Genomic DNA, 17,728 nt, shown 5'->3' on the forward strand with positions numbered 1-17,728 from the left:
AGTAACCTTTTCCTCTATTTCACACTAATGATCATGTTTTATTCACTCTCAAAAAAAACCCCACATCTAATAATAGATGACTACCAACAATGCCAAGTTTGGCAAGGCGTTCCATAATGATTACTTTACACATACATTAAAATCATTAGTTCACCCTCATTTCTCATACAAGTATCTACCTATATTAAAGTACCTTGCACGAAGGAGATAGTATTGCACCTCTCATGGGTCATGTTGACCAACTTAAATATTCTACTGTAAAGTAGACAAAATCCATCTCCATTTGTAATTCAATTAGGAAAATGTAATTAATCAATTATGAAGCACTAAAAACACACCAACCTGGAACCAGCAACTAACAAAGAGCAATCTGCTCAAGTCATTTCTTCATCCTTTTCAGCTAACGAAGTAAGGCACCAAACAAAAGAAAACAAAAATATTAAACACAAGTTGTCAGTTAATGAAGCAGCTTCAAGAAGTTTTCCCTGCATAAATCTACTTTAAGCTGAGATCTTCTGGAATTTAAAATTTCACTAGGGCCTTGATATTGTTTTGAACCAGAATAAATGCTACTTAAAAAAATACACAACACAATTTTCATTTTCCTCTTGTGAAACCACGATGGTGAATTCACCACAATAACAATCACATGATGACTGGGATCCTTCAACTGCCAGGGGACTTGAGACTATATGCATACAAGATACCCAGGGAGGTGCACTTTTCACCATGTTCCTGATGGAAATACATTACATGGAACATACTTGATGATCTGTGTCACCTGACAACCAAGTGAAAATGCATAAATAATTCTCACAAAAAATTCTGAACAAGCAGACTCTTCACAAAATCTTTTCTTGTGGAGGGAACTATTACTATTGAGGAAAAACTAATGAAATACTAGTCACTGAATTGGCTGAAGACATTGTAGCTGGATTCAATCAGACTTAAACCAGAGTGAAAAACATTAAGTACTGTGGACTGAAAATCTGAAAGAACAAAACAATTGGAAAAAACATCAATTTTGTTGAAAGGTCATCACCTTGAAACATAACTCTCTCTCTACAGATGCTGCCTAACCAGTTGAGTATTTCCAGCTTTTTACTTCTTGTTACCTATGCCAGATACAGATCATGGGTTACTGGAGGAAAACTTCTTACATCAGTAGCGCAGCAACAGCTTCTAAGAACTGCAAATCATAGACCAGCAAAGACAATAACAAAAATTAAAATTAAGAAAGCAAGATCTTAGCAGAGAGGAAGGGCAGAAGTACAGAAAATAATTAAATCAATACTCCAATAGATGGTACAGCAACCTACACATTTAAAAAATGAATAATTAAAAAGGAAATGGAGGGAAAAGAAAACTTATTAAGCAGATGTAAAGTGGTAGATAAACGATGTTACAAAATGGGTCTATTAAGCTAGTATCTTTCAAAATCAGTGAAGTGTTTAACATTTTCACCTGACAACAGTGATGTAATATACTGCTTCAGTAAACCTGCATGTTAAAAAGAATAAAACAAGTATACAACTTCTGCATTTTTATAGATATTTTTATTGAAAAAAGAAAATTTTTAAAAGTTTTTTTTACAAAATTACAAAAGTAATACAAGTATAAACACCAATAAGATTAAATAAATAAGAAAAACAATAACCAAAATGGCAAACAAAAAAAAGGGGTGAAAAACTCAACTAACTACTGATCTATCCTACAAACAACCAAAACATAAAATAGGATATCATACATTACTTGCGATAAACAACAGAACACTTAAATAACTAAGTACATGTTCAAAATAGATTTGCATCAAGTCATAATAAAACCTGTATTTATATGGGATTCCTCCTCCCGGGGGTCTCCGGACCAGCCAGAACCACTACCACAGCTGGACAAAAGCCCTGGACAATATGGCCGAAATATCTGTGTTGATATAGTTCAAAAAGGGCTTCCATGTTTTATAGAATAATTCAGTTTTTTGGTGCACCATATTTGTAAGGAAGTCAAGGGGGATATATTCCATGATTAACCTGTGCCAGTTTGGAAGTCCAGGAGGGCCCTCAGCTGCCCAATTCACTAAAATATTCTTCTTTGCACAAAAGGAGAGAATGGAAAATAGTTTCCTCCCGTGCACGTTCAGGGAGGGAAAATCTGAAAAGCCCGAAAGTAGAGACACTGGATCCAGTCTAATCTCCATACCCAAGATCTCTGTCAAGGCATTTGCTGCCCTGTCCCAATACCTGTGGATCTTATGGCATGCTCATAGACAGCGTGTGAGAGTGCCAACTTCTATTTTGCATTTAGGGCATATTGGGGATACTCCTACCTTAAATTTTGCGAGTCGTTCAGATGCTTTCTGAACCCTGTGAAGTATCTTTCATTGAATAGCTTGAGCTCTGTTACAAATAGAGATCTTACAGGCATTTTCCCAGATATCCTCCCACATTTCTGAAGAGATTTCTAATCTGAATTCTTGGTTCCATGTTTTAAATAATTATTGCATATCTTTCGATACATCCTTATGTGATGAGTGATAAAGAGTACTGACCGAGGGCAGCCCCTCTGGAATAGCACTCATCTTTCCCTATTCGATTTGTAAGGATTGACTGTCAGTGTAGTGTTCTTCTGTATACAATCTCATATTTGGAAATCCCAAGAAAGGTCCCTGATAGGCACTCCAAACTTCTGGTGCAACTGCTCAAAAGACATCATAACCTTCCCACCTAACAGGTCCCCCAGGCAAGAAATACCTCTGGACCTCCAAGTTTTAAATGTAGTATCTGTCAGCCCTGGCTGGAAACCCGATGCTCCCACTATAGGGGTATGGGGAGGGGAGAGAGGTTGCAGGTTACCCTCCCCTTGTTGCATTATCCTCCAGGCTTTGTGTTAAGTACGATAGGATTTTTGCAATAGCCCATAATAGCTCTCATCTTATCCACAAATAAAAGATTGATGAGGGGACACTTTGCTTGGGAGATCTCTATATCTAACCAAATTGTGCATCACAAGAGACCCAATCAATCAATCAGCCACATAAAATAATAAAGAGCTCTACTGATACTTTCTGAAGTCAGGAAAGTCCAGTCCTCTCCATGCCTGTGGAAGCTGCAGTTTTTCTAATTTGATAAGGGGTCGTCTATGATTCCAGATGAAGGAACAAAGCCAACCATGGAGCTTATGCAACGCCAATCTTGGCAACATCAGAGGGAACATTCTCATGGGATACAGGAGACGAAGTAGAATATTCATTTTAACTAAGCCTACTCTGCCTAACCAGCATATTGGAAGATCTCCCCAGCGTTGAAGGTCCTGCCTTATTTTCTCTAATAGGTGCACAAAATTAGCTTTATACAGTTGACCAAATACTGGGTCAATAAGAATACCTAAGTATAGAAAACCTTCCAGTGACCACCGAAAGGGAAAGCAAGATCTGTTAAGTTGGATATACTGGCGAGACTACCCAATGGCATGACCTCCGATTTCATAACATTAATTTTGTAGCCTGAGAACAAACTAAATAGATTGACCACTTGAATTAAGCGGGGCACAGATATCAAAGGATCACTTAAGAAAAAGGAGGACATCATCTGCATAGAGAGTTTTGCATTTTTGCAACAATATTCCAAACATTGAGCTATTACATACATTTAGTATCATCACAGAAGACCTACATGTTTGTGTTAAATTAAAGGCAAGTAGTATCTTAACATAGCAAAATATGAAACATATCTTCAATCATGTTATATATCTATCACTCAAGTGCCATTCTCTCAAGTTACCAGAACTAATATTCTAGATTCTTAAATCTAACAAAACATATTACACCTATGTAGGTTATGAGCACCTATCACACTTCTTGCAATGTTTCAAAGTGCTTCATATCGAATTACTTTCAGGTTGCATGGCTAATATTACATCAGCAAGATGGAAGCATTCGGTTCACATAGAGACTCTGAAAACAGCTCCACGAAAAAAAAATCTTGCAAATATGAGTTATAATAAGACTGATGTGTCTTAGAACTAGATTTAATTTGAATTTAAATAAAAAGAGGGAATTACAGAACCTGTTTTGAATTTTACCTGACAACAAGACTAGATTACAACAACCACTAACTTGGTGGTTAAAGAAGGAAACCAGGTCAAAACAAAGCTGGTTTTACCTAGTTTTGGCTGAAAGGACAGATCTCTCCAAGGTAAGCTGGTTTGGGGATCAAACATTATCCAGCTAGAAAAGGAAAAGGAGCTAAAGAACAGAGTATTATTTCAATGGAGAAAATCTGCAGAAAGCTGCAACACAAAGGAGCTTGGGGGTACTTGAACACAAAGCTAGCAAACATCTATTCAGGAAAGTTAATGGAATGATGGCCCTTATTTCAAGGTTGTTGTAATATAAGCACAGGGAAGTCTTACTGCAACTGTACACGGTGCTGACAAGACCACATTTTGAGCACTGAGAGCAGTTTTGGTCCCCTCATTGAAGGAAAGATATCACTGCATTGGAAGCACTTCAGCGAAGGTTTGTCAGGATGATCCGTAGTACAAAGGGATTGTATTAACAGCAAAGCTTAAACAGATTGGTACTCTACTCACTGGAGTGTAGAAGAGAGTTCTCATCGAAACATATAGAATTCTTAAAAAGGGGTTGACAGGATAAATGCTATGGGGTTATTTATCCCCATGGGAGAGTCTACTACCAGAATAGAACAGGAACTGATTTCAGACTGAAATGAGGAAAAATTTCTTCTCTCAAAGGATTGAGTGTCTTTGGAACCCTTTGCCGCAGAGGGCTGTGGGGGCAGAATCATAGAGATGTACAGCACGGAAACAGACCCTTCGGTTCAACTCGTCCATGCTGACCAGATATCCTCACCTAAGCTAGTCCCATTTGACAGCTTTTGGTACATATTCCTCTAAACTCTTCTTCCTTCCTATTCATATCCCCATCCAGATGTCTTTTAAATGCTGTAATTGTACCAGCCTCCACCAGCTTTCCTCTTGCAACTCATTCCGTACATGCACCACCTTCTGTGTGAAAACGTTGCCCCGTAGGTCCTTTTATATCTTTCCCCTCTTACCCTAAACCTATGCCCTCCAGCTCTGAACTCCCCCACCCCAGGGAAAAGACTTTGTCTATTTAGCCTATCCATGCTCCTCATGTTTTGTAAACCTCTATAAGGTCACCCCTCAGACTCCGACACTCCAGGGAAAACAGCCACAGCCTATTCAGCCTCTCCCTCTAGTTCAAACCTTCTAACCCTGAAAACATCCTTGTAAATCTTTTCTGAACCCTTCAAGTTTCACAACATCCTTCCAATAGGAAGGAGAACAGAACTGCACGCAATATTCCAAAAGTGGCCTAACCAGTGTCCTGTACAGCTGCAACATGACCTCCCAACTCCTATACTCAATGCTCTGACCAATAAAGGAAAGCATACCAAAATGTCTTCTTCACTATCCTACCTCTGTGGATGTCTACTTTCAAGGAGCTATGAACCCGCACTCCGAGGTCTCTTTGTTCAGCAACACTCCCTAGGACCTTACCATTAAGTGTATAAGTCCTGCTAAGATTTGTTTTTCCAAAACGCAGCATCTTGCATTTATCGAAATTAAACTCCATCTGCCACTCCTCAGCCAATTGGCCCTTCCGATCAAGATGCTGTTACCTCTGAAATAACCTCCTTCGCTGTCCACTACACCTCCAATTTTGGTGTCATCTGCAAACTTACTAACTGTACCTCCCATGTTCACATCTAAATCATTTATATAAATGACAAAAAGTAGTGAACCCAGTACCGATTCTTCTGGCACACCACTGGTTACAGGCTTCCAGTTTGAACATCAACCCTCCACCACCACCCTCTGTCTCCTACCTTCAAGCCATGGCTAGTTTTCTCTGTATTCCATGAGATTTAACCTTGCTTACCAGTCACCCGAGGAACCTGGTCAAAAGCTTTACTGAAGTCCACTGCTCTGCCCTCATCAATCCTCTTTGTTACTTCTTCAAATAACTCAATCAAGTTTATGATAATTTCCCACGCTGACTATCCCTAATCCGTCCTTTCCAAATACATGTAAATCCTGTCCCTCAGGATTCCCTCCAACAACTAGCCCACCTCCGGTGTCATGCTCATCCATCTATAGTGCCCTGGCTTTTCCTTACTACCTTTCTTAAATAGTGGCACTCCAGTCTTCTGGCACCTCACCCGTGTCTATCGATGATACAATATCTCAGCAAGGGGCCCAGCAGTCACTTCCCAAGCTTTCGCACAGTTCTACACTACATCTGATCAGGTCCTGGGGATTTATCCACTTTTATGTGTTTCGAGCCATCTAGCATCTCCTGTAATATGGACATTTTTCAAGATGTCACCATCTACTTCCCCACATTCTATACCTTTCATGTCCTTCTCCATACTAAACACTGATGCAAGACACTCGTTTAGTATCTCCATCTCCTGCAGCTCCACACATAGGCTACCTTTCTGATTTTTGAGGGACCATATTCTCTGCCTAGTTATCCTTTTGTCCTTAAAATATTTATAAAATCCCTTTGGATTCTCCTTAACCACATTTGCCAAAGCTATCTCATGTCCCCTTTTTGCCCTCCTGATTTCCCTCTTAATTACATTGATACCTTTATACTCTCAGGATTCACTTCATCTCTCTCGTCGATACCTGACATACGCTTCCTTCTTTTTCTTAACCAAACCGTCAATTTATCTCGTCATTCAGCATTCCTTATACCCATCAACCTTTCCTTTCACCCCAACAGGAATATAGAGTTTCTGGACTCTCATATCACTTTTGAAGGCTTCTCATTTTCTAGTAGTCCTTTACCTGCAAACATCAGCCCTCAATAGCTTTTGAAAGTTCTCGCCTGATACCGTCAAATTTAAACTTCCTTTTAGACTTCAACTTTTAGATTCGGTCTATCCTTTTCCATCACTACTTAAAAACTAACAGAATTATGGTCACTAGCCCCAAAGTGCTCCCGCACTAACACCTCAGTCACCTGCCCTGCCTTACTTCCCCATGAGCAGGTCAAGTTTTCTTCTTCTTCTTCTCTAGTAGGTACATCCACATCCTGAATCAGAAAATGTTCTTGTACACAGTTAACAAATTCCTCTCCATCTAAATCTTTAACACTATGGCAGTCCCAGTCTATGTTTGGAAAGTTAAAATCCCCTCCCATAACTACCCTATTATTCTTATAGATAACTAAAATCTCCTTAAAAATTTGTTTCTCAATTTCCTGCTGAGTATTAGGGGGGTCTATTATACAATCCCAATAAGGTGATCATCCCTTTCTTATTTCTCAGTTCCACCCAAATAACTTCCCTGGATGTATTCCCAGGAATATCCTCCCTACGTACAGCAGTAATGCTATCCCTTATCAAAAACTCCATTCCTCTCCTCTCTTGCCTCCCCGCTGCCCCCTTTCTATCCTTCCTAAAGCATTTGTATCCTGGAACATTAAGCTACCAGTCCTGTCCAACCCTGAGCCACATTTCTGTAATTGCAATGATATCCCAGTCCTATGTTCCTAACCATGCCGTGGGTTGATCTGCCTTCCCTGTTAGACCTCTTGCATTGAAGCAAGTGCAGTTTAATTTATCAGTCCTACCTTGTTCTCTGCTTTGTTCTTGCTTGCCCTCACTGTTTGACTCGCTCTTTTTCCCAACTGTACCAATCTTTTCTCATTATTTCGCTGGGTCCCACCCCCTTACTAGCTTAAATCCTCTCGAGCAGCTCTGGCAAATCTCTCTGCCAGTCTATTAGTACCCTTCCAATTCGAATGCAATCTGTCCTTCTTGTACAGATCATCTCTACCCCAGAAGAGAATCCAATGATCCAACAATGTGAACGCTTCTCCCCTGCACCAGCTCCTCAGCCGTGCATTCATCTGTTCTATCCTCCTATTCCTACCCACACTGGCTTGTAGCACTGGGTATTCCAGATATCACTACCCTCGAGGACCTCCTTTTTAAATTCCTGCCTAACTTTCAATCTTCTCCCTTCAGAATCTCATCCTTCTCCCTTCCTGTGTTGTTCAATGTGTACAATGACCTCCTGCTGGTCCCTCTCCCCTTTGAGAGCATTTTGCACCCTCTCTGAGATATCCTTGATCTTGGCACCAGGGAGGCAACACACCATTCTGATTTTTTGCTGCTGGCCACAGAAATGTCTGTCTGTGCCTCTGACTAGAAAGTCCCCTACCATAAATCGATCAGTTGGAATCTGACGCACCCCTCATTACATTAGAGGCAGTCTCGATACCAGAAACTTGGCTGTTCGTGTTACATTCCCCGGAGAGTCCATCACCCCCTATGTTTTCCAAAACAGCATACTTATTTGAAATGGTGACAGCCACAGAAGACTCCTACACTACCTGCCTACCTTTCCTGGAGTTAACCCATCCACCTGACTATATCTTTGGTGTTTCTCCCTTTCTATAACTGCCATTCATCACACCCCCTAGCTCTTGTAAATTCCTCGTTGCCTCTATCTACCGCTCCAACCAATCCATGCAATTTGATAGGATTTACAACCAAAGACACTTCCTGCAGTCATAATCATAGGTAACATGGAAATTCTCCTTAAACTCCCACATCCGACGGGAAGAGCATATCACTCTACCATAGGCCATATTTGCTCCTTCACAATCTACAGACTCAGAAAATAGCACCATCATTTTGCTCAAAAAAAAAGTGTTCCAGTCTAACGTAGTACATATGGTTTATATTTTTAAAATTTAATCAAAATCTCAATAAAACATAATTTTTAAAAACCCACTCTACTTACTACTGTAGACTTACAAGTAGTTACATGTTAAAAACTACCTGTTCCTATGCTGTGAACTTGCCCACAACGGTTCTTCCAAGGTCTGTTGTGAATTTTGCTATTTGTTAATTTTTCTCAGATGCACGCTGATGTCCAGAGATACATGAGCTCAAACAACAAAGGCAGTAACTGTACAGTCACTGTGGTGTCTGGTAGCAGTGTAGGGTTATTTTACTCTCTCCCTCACTGACCATGTGGCCGCTGACTTTTGCCTGTCTTCCTCCTTTTAAAATTGCCATTGTTTTGATTTTTTTTCTCCCCAAAGTTCCAAAACAACACAATAGCTTATAAAACAATAATTGCTGTTCTTGGAATTTGAGGAAATCACCTCTAAACACCTAAAATACCTCAAATAAAGGAGCAGCTCTTATAGCCACAACTTTATCCCAGCCTCCCTCTTGGATAAACTAGAACTCTTGTATATATTTAAGGTTACGATTGATACATTCGTGATCAATAGGAGAAATCAAGGGTTATGAGGAAATATGCAGGAATGTGGATGAGGAATGTTAGATCAGTCATGATCCTGTTGAATGATGGATAGGCTCAAGGGATCAAACAGCCAATTCTTGTTTCTATTCTTATGGTCTTATGAATCATTTTGTACCAGTTCTAGGAAAATTAGGATTCTATTTCAGGGAAGGAGAAAAATAATAACAGTAGTGATTTGCAGTCATTTTCATTGTTATATGGGATACTTTTTCAGTACAAGTCAACTACTGTAATAGTTTATTCAATGTTGTTGAGCTTGTGTTACAGTAAAAGGTCTTAAAGCTTGAAATTTTAAAATTCTTAAACCACTGGACAAACCAGCAAATCTGGCAGCATTTGTGGAGAAACAGTATTATCATTTTGAAACCAAAATGACTTTTTCAGAACTCACTTGTGTTATCCCTGAAGTTGTATCAAATGTCAAAGTTTTGTTTAAAAGTACACACAGTACCCTGACTTTTAGTTCAAGGTCGATGGAAAGCATGAACCAGGTTTCCTACTGAATTATAATTAATTATTATAAGCAATTAGGCTATAGCGACATGTAAACAGGCATAAACTACTGGCAAATAACTCTTTAGAGTAATCCCCTCATCCATCCCTTTACAGACATACATAGGCAAACATAGAAAGATAGTGTAGTGGCGGAGGCAAAAAAGTCAGTTCGTTGGTCTTGAGATGATCTTTCTTTGGGTAGCTAAGGCCTCAGTGTTCCGCTCTCTTGCTCAGGAAGCCTCCACTGCTTTGTCAGAAGTGCAGAGTGACTGATTGACATGGAAAATATTTCTTGTTCATCAATCCAGAAGTTACTGCTCACAGCAACTACTGCAGGTAAGGTAACTTTTTTTTAAACCACCAGGATCAAGCAGTTTCTGCTGGGCAGATTAACTGTGTGCATTTTTGCATCTTTCTCTATTCCCAATATCCAGATCCAACCTGCTCAATTAGCCGAGAACTAAATAGCTCCACTTCCAAACAACTCCTGGGCTTCTGACTATCAGCACATTGCAGGATCACACCGTTACAAAAATGGAGTTCAGAATAGGTATCAAATTTCTTGCTATAAAATTATGCAGCCATTCTGGGAAATACATTTCTTTTGTAAAAAAACAATTCAGTCCACATTTTTAGATACACAAAAAAAATTCTTAAACCTGAAGCTTGCCATCTTGTTATCTGTTCCTTTCAGTCATTCATTGCAGGTTCAAATTTAGTGTCAACTGTTATTAGTCCCTTGCAAGATCATAACAATGATTAATTTGTTTCATTAATGTTAGCTGAGTGAGTAATGTTGCACAGAAGACTGGAAGATTGTCTTTTCTGTTTTGAATCATACCAGGGAACCTACGCAAATAAAAAATGGCAAATCAACCTCCCTCTCAATTCTATTTATCAAATGCGAGGGTGACAATAGACAGAAAATTCAGTAAAAATAGCATTCAGCTTGTACAAAATTTCAAATCTTGGATACTCCTCAATAACAATCCAAGACTAAAATACATGGTGATCAGCAAGACTTTCTAAAGATTGATAATTTTGTACTGCAATCTCATTAAGCAACTAAAAGTCTAATAGAACTGAACTGTCAATGAAACAGAAGAAACAGACAAGAAAATTTTTCTCAACAGCTTCAAATTATTTCTAAATTCAGAATATATAGAGTCATACAGATGTACGGCACAGAAACACCCCCTTTGGTCTAACTCATCCATTTCGACCAGATATCCCAACCTAATCTAGTCCAGCATCACTCCAAACCCTTCCCATTCATATACCCATTCAGACGCCTCCTAAATGTTGCAACCATATCAGCCTCCACCACCTCCCCTGGCAGCCCACTCCATACACACACCATCCTCTGCCTGAAAAAGTTGCCCCATAGGTCTCTTTTATATCTTTTCCATCACCGTAAACCTATGCCCTCCAGTTCCAGACTCCTCCACCCGAGGGAAAAGACTGTCTATTTATCCTATCCATGCCCCTCATGACCCTATAAACCTCCATAAAGGTCACCCCTCAGCCTCCGACACTCCAGGGAAAACAACCCATTCAAGCTCTCCCCATAACCCAAATCTTCCAACACCTGGCAACATCCCTGTAGATCTGCTCTGAACCCACCTCCTCCCCCAAATTTCATAACATCCTTCCAAAAGGAAGGACACCAGAATTGCACGCAAAATACTCCAAAAGCGGCCTAACTAAAACCCTGCACAGCCGCAACATGACCCCCCAACTCCCACATCTGACACTCCGACCAACAAAGGAAAGCATACTAAATGCCCTCCTCACTATCCTATCCACCTGCGACTCCACCCTCAAGGAGCTATGAACCTGAACTCCAAGGTCACTCTGTTCAGCAAAACTCCCCTGGACTACCATTAAGATTTGCTAAGATTTGCTTTCCCAAAATGCAACACCTCGCACCTATCTAATCTAAACTCTATCTGCCACTCATTCAAATATGTAAGCTCTTTCTTTCAGATCTTAGAGTTTTAAAAAAAATTATTTTTCTTATTTTCCTCTCAATCTCATTGGCATTAACAGCACAGAAAGCCATTTCGCCCACTTGTGGCTGGTCAACAAAGATAATTTATTGCATCTGTTGCTCTCGATGTGGTCTCCTCTGCATCGGAGAGTCCAAGCACAAACTCGCAGAATGGTTCAGGGAACATCTGTGGTCCGTATGCATCTACCTTCTTGGGCCATCCACTTCAACTCCCCCCTCACCCCCAAGAACATATCCATCTGGGCCTCCTCCAACCCCTACCGGAAACTGGAGGAACCCTTCATCTTCTGCCTCAGGGGCCTACAACCTCATGACATGAACAATGAATTCACCAGTTTCCACGATTCAATGAAATTTCAAAATTCTAATTTTTTTTAAAAAACAGATCCCATTATTACAATTGCACAATTGGTTTTGCTCACAGTGCAAATGACTGAATACTGTAATTGAAAATTATGCTGTTTTTATGAGCATTGTTATCTAGCATCAGTTTTCTACACAAGCAAACTGAAACAACCTAACTACAGTTTAGCAAACAGACAACATATATATGGTGACAAAACTGATAAGATTTTTGAAATGAAGCTGGGTAATCTTCCTACTTAACTTTCTGAAATATCTATACCAAGGGCAGATCCTTTCTACATCATATGACATTACTTCTATCCAACTCAAAGCATCAACATTTTTGTAATTGTACACGTAAAGACAATGTTCAATCAAGAAAGTGAATCTTCTACAATAGTTTTTCTATTGCATATATAAACTGAAAATCTATCATAAATGGAATACAGTATGTGCAAGGCCTGTGTATGGGCCTGTAAAGCCAAGTAACTTTGATCCTTGAAATAATCAACAATTCACAAAAGATGCTATACTGCACACAGCTCTGCCTCCTACCTTCAGATACAATTTCTCAGTTTAACCACACCTTTGCTTACTGTATAAATCCCCATAAAATGAAACAAGCATAACATCCAGTTGTTTAATTCCCAGGAACATTTTGTCGTTTTCTGGACTGGTTATAAGTTTCTGCGTCAAGGCATGGGGACTTTTGTCAAGCATTTTTTAGTGACATTTGGCTGACTTGCATATTTTAAAAATTTTATTCTGTCAAGGGGCATTTTAAAGAAAGTAGTGAGGAACTCCAATAGTCTTGCAGAGTAACATCCATTGGATATAATCACCAGGAGCAGTCATGTAAGCCAATCAGGTACACATCTTATTCCAGATACAAACCACTAAGATTGATTGTATTCTCAACAAACTAAAAACGGGAATCACATTAAAAAAAACACAAAAGTCACATCAATTCAACACAAGCATTGACTTCTCAAGGAAATGTCCATGAGTATGTTTATCAATCTGCTGACAGGCTGCAACTAAGTCGACAAAATTTAATTCTTAAGTGCCACAATAAGATGACATGTACTCGGAATACGGCCTCGTTAAAATGTTCATTTTAAAGTGTATGAAGGGATAGCCACTTGTTACTCCCTCATAGTTTTCCACAGGCTTTAGAGAAAGGAGACCAGGTACAGTACAGGAAGCCAACGAGATCACGTTAGGAGTGCGCAAAACGTCAGTTTTGTCATCCTGACATAGAAAGTGGGTGGAGATTAACAAAAAGGGGGCCGGGAGAAAATGAAGATAAAACAAGACTGTACGATTAACCAATTTGGTAATTTCATGCTTTGCGAAATATTCTATTGTAATTAATTACATTTCGATCTATACCATGCGTTTAAACCATCATAAAGAAATATTTTAAAAAACAATTCATAGTGTAAATCCAGCTAAATCAGGACACAGGAACACTGCACGACATTACAATAGGCTCTGCAATGAGTAGTGCTATTTAGCTCCACGAAAACTAACATCAATCTAAAATTTTAAGAGACAACTGAAAGGCAATTTATACGTGTCATTCAAGGACTAGGAGCAGTCGGATTTGTTGCGAAAGCTGGAAGCCACCTGAATAAAAGTGTGCACGCAAACACAGATTATATAAGTGACCTGATTTCTGGTGGAAGGCGAAGAGCACGTTTCCTTTGCAGAGAAGTTTAGAGACGGGTAAAGGGAGTTGGATGATGCTGATGATGGCCGCTCCCCCCCTAACCCCAGCCCGCCCGCCTGCCTCACTGCCCTGACACCCGCCCAGCCGCCGACATGTTGTACCTCCGCCATGTTACGCTCCTTGTCCCCGACGCCCGAGGAGAATCCCTCCGTCCCAGCCTCAGAGCCGAAACCTCTCGCCGAGCGCGGGGCAGTCTCTCCCCACCACCGCCGCCGCCTCCTCCTGCGTTCACATTTCACGTTAAAACGGAGCTCGCTCGCGCGCGCAGTAATCAAACTCACCGCAATCTCTCTATCCCTCCCGCCGTTTTCACTGCCTGTGGAGTCTGCCTCTTCCGATTATTGTCCTCGGTCCCGTCGAGATTTCAGGCCTTTATGCCGAAATGGCGGTGGCTTCCGCGGGACGAGGGCTAAGGCGACGGTGGGAAAAGCAAAGGCCGCGGCCTAGGTGCGGCCTTCACCTCCGGCCTAACAGCCTCGGCGTTCAGGCGGCGCGCCCTCGGGATTCCGCCCCCTTCCTCTCTCCCCCTCTCTTTCTCTCTCTGCGGGTTGGTGGATATTTGAGGCGGGAGGCCTAGCCCCCGCTGACTCGGGGAAGCCTGCCGCTTGCTTGTGCGGTTGCAGTCGCCGCCCGTGCCCCCTCCCACCCCACTCCCTTCCTTCGCTGGCTCCGGCCCCGCCAATTAGGCTTCGGGCGGGCGGGCGGGCGGCTGCGGGCTGAGTGCGCACCGGCTTCTCGGGCTTACGTCAGAGGGAGGCGAAGTGAGGCGAGGCGGCCGGAGGGCAGCGGGGGCCGGGGGTAAGAGCGAGCCGAGCAAATAGCCCACTGACTGTTTTAGGAGGAAAACAATAACATCAAGAAAGAGAGAGAGAAAAGCAACGAGCAATGTTACTAACTTCTCACTGAACAATACCCCAACTATGTCTTTATTTTAACACAGCCAGGGATTTAAACACTGCAGGCCCGTCATAGTGTCTCCCCACTGACCATTTCTTTCACATTTTTATTTCTGTGTTTTCTCCTAAACCTATTGTCTCATTAATTACAGATCCATTTGAGTGGGCTCATCCTCGCAAATGGTCAGGAAAATAGAAGTGGTAAAACTTTTTGTGTTTTTTTTTCTTCCCCCCCCCCCCCCCATCCCATGACAGTCCCAGACACGACAGAATAGTTAAAAAAAAACTTTCTAGGCCAGAATCCGCTCATTTTATCGCCATAAATAAACTGCAATCTCGCGACCCAGAGAGAAGGATTCTAGAAATAGCAGAATTAATCTTATCAGCACAATGGCCCTCTCTCAAACTGCAGACCTGAGACTCAACCAATGGTGTGGATAAAAGAAATTGAAAGAAACTTTCTGCTTGGTGTAAAGTTTGCTTACTTTCCTTTCACTTGCAACCACAAATGAACTAAAAGACTTTTTATAGGCAATTCTGTCATTCGATAAAGATTTTAAAAAGTCACAAAATTTAAATTTTGATAATTTGTTCATCCCATTTTGTTTTCTGATGACAGGTGCCCAATAGGAGAGTGCGGGGAGGAGACGGGAATTCTTTAATTTGGGGATCATGGGTAAAGCCCTCCATTCAACTTTGAACGTTGAAGATTTTCTCCTGGTCAATAGAATAAAATTGACAATATCAAATTGGCCGCTAATGTATACAGCACCTGATGTTCAGTTTCATTGCTGAACTGAATGTCAAGTTTTGCATTGGAGGTCTGTCTGATACTAGCTGATCAGTGCCACGACCCAGCTGAATTTGCACTCCTGTTTTACTCGAGTATAGGCAGAAAGTTCTCTTGGAATGTAATTCCAGTTTGTTAAAAGTCTGGTCCAAGTGTAAAGATTATTACTAGGTTGGAATTGCTTTGCGTAATTGACTGGTTTTTGAAATAATTCTGTCCAGAAGTTTCCAAATGAGCTATTGAATTCACCGACTACTTGACAAAAAGGGAGAAAAGGGAACCAATATGTCATGGTATAGTATCAATTTGGGACAACAGTTAAGTTTTCTACTACATTAAGGAATAGCTAAACATAATTACTGGAAAAAGATACTCATTTATTCTAGTGTCGTCCTGACTTGGAAATATCGTGTCATTCTTTCAGTGTTGTTGGGTCAAAATCCTGGAATTCCTTCCATAACAGCACTGTGGGTGTACCTACACTAGATGGATAAGCAGCAATTATTCAAGATGACAGTTCACCACCTTCTCAAGGCAAATCTGGATGGGCAACAAATGCTGGTCCAACCATCCCCTAAATCAATTTTTAAAAATCTTGTCATTTGCAGCGATGATATGGTTTTGTATCTGCATTATAATAAAGCGCTCATGAAAGTGCAAGCTAGAGGTAGTACTGAAATGATGTAAAGAGGGTTTTCTATTAAGTATATGTCAACATTGAGATAATTAAGCTTTGTCTAGAGCATAAAGAGCTAAGGCTCACCGATAAGAATAATCTGAAACACAGAAGCTAAAATATTTAGAGTAATCAGGAAAGACTGGTAATTCCTGAAATCTTAAAACTATAGTCCTGGACATACTAATTGAAGAATCTCCATTGTCTCACCCTCTGACATTTTTGATTGCTTATTGCTAACAACTTATAATCCCAGTGCAAACAATATTTGTCTTGTAAAACTCACCAAAAGATGTATGGCTTGAAATGCTCCTTCAGATTAATTCAGCAATAGATTCCATATATTCTTTGGAGCTTAGACGAGTGAGAGGTGTTCTATAAAAATATATTTTAATGAATAAAGTATAGATTTGAAGTTTTAAAAAAAAAATTCAAAGAAACATCAAACATTCTTTCAAAGCCTGATTGGGTAAGTGCTGAGGAACTGCTTCACCTGGTTTTAGAGTCTGAAACTTTGATATTTAGGACTGAACTGAGGAGAATTTCTTCTCTGAGGTTTTAATTTTCTTTGCAATTCTCTACCCTAGTAACCTGTGAATCCTCAGTCATTGTGTACATTCAAGATGAAAGTTAAAGATATTTGGACTAAAAAATTCAGGGGGTATGGACATAGGCCAAGGAAATGGTGTTTTTGAAAATTTGTTCACTGGATGTAGATGCACTTGAATAGGCTAGTTGCCCATCCCTAATTGTACGTAAGGTGAAAGCTGTTTTCTTGAACAATTGCAGTCCATTTGATGTGAAAGCGCCCATAATGTTGATAAGGAATTTTCAGGATTCCGACCCCTTGACAATGAGAGAAACACAATATATATCCAAGTCAAGGTAATCTGTGACTTGCAGGGGAACCTTCAAATTAGAACACGATTAGTGAATTCTGAAGAAGAGTTCACACAATTTCTAATTCTTGACTGTGACTCCTCTCTTTAGTATCAGAGCAAGAAAGGCCCTTTAAGACCCCTCTGGAGGAAAATGTAGAGGCCACAAAGGAAGCATTAGCAAGGTTGCCTCTTATACTCCTTACCAGTTCAGATACTGACAACGCATTGGCAATTTGCTAGATTAGAATCAGAAGTACAGGCTGATGAACACATCATTGCCACAGTTTCACAACTGGCTGAGGAAGAAATGCTCTGGGTTGCTGGTAATCAGAGGACTGCTTTGGAATCTATAGCAGACACCAATTAGCCCAGGCAGGAAGGGACCCTGTGATGGTGGCATTTAGAGACTTTGTCCACATGCGCAGGAAGGAACAGGAGCAGCAAGCGGGTATGTGAGAGGTAATAGTCCTCATTGCCCAGAGGCTCAGTACTGCAGCGATGTTGGGGACCCAGCTGCTACAAACAAATGATCATCTGGAAGCTTCCATGAAATTGGTGTGCAAATATAC

At 40.6% G+C, this 17,728-nt stretch overlaps 1 protein-coding gene across 3 annotated transcripts in view; it reads right to left on the reverse strand.

The window, feature by feature from the left end:
* The window catches only part of znf711 (zinc finger protein 711), a 56,941-nt gene extending 42,091 nt beyond the window's left edge, over nucleotides 1-14,850 (reverse strand). Inside the window, exon 1 of one of the 3 annotated variants that reach the window (XM_060832654.1) lies at nucleotides 14,198-14,850. The gene's annotated coding sequence lies outside the window, so the exon portion shown is untranslated. Of the gene's footprint in view, nucleotides 1-13,855; nucleotides 13,891-14,197 lie in introns of those variants that run through there. The other 2 variants (XM_060832653.1, XM_060832655.1) reach the window with 2 other exon arrangements.
* Nucleotides 14,851-17,728: the final 2,878 nt, after the last annotated feature.

The sequence above is a fragment of the Hemiscyllium ocellatum genome, chromosome 11 (assembly GCF_020745735.1).
Source record: "Hemiscyllium ocellatum isolate sHemOce1 chromosome 11, sHemOce1.pat.X.cur, whole genome shotgun sequence".
NCBI lineage: Eukaryota > Metazoa > Chordata > Chondrichthyes > Orectolobiformes > Hemiscylliidae > Hemiscyllium > Hemiscyllium ocellatum.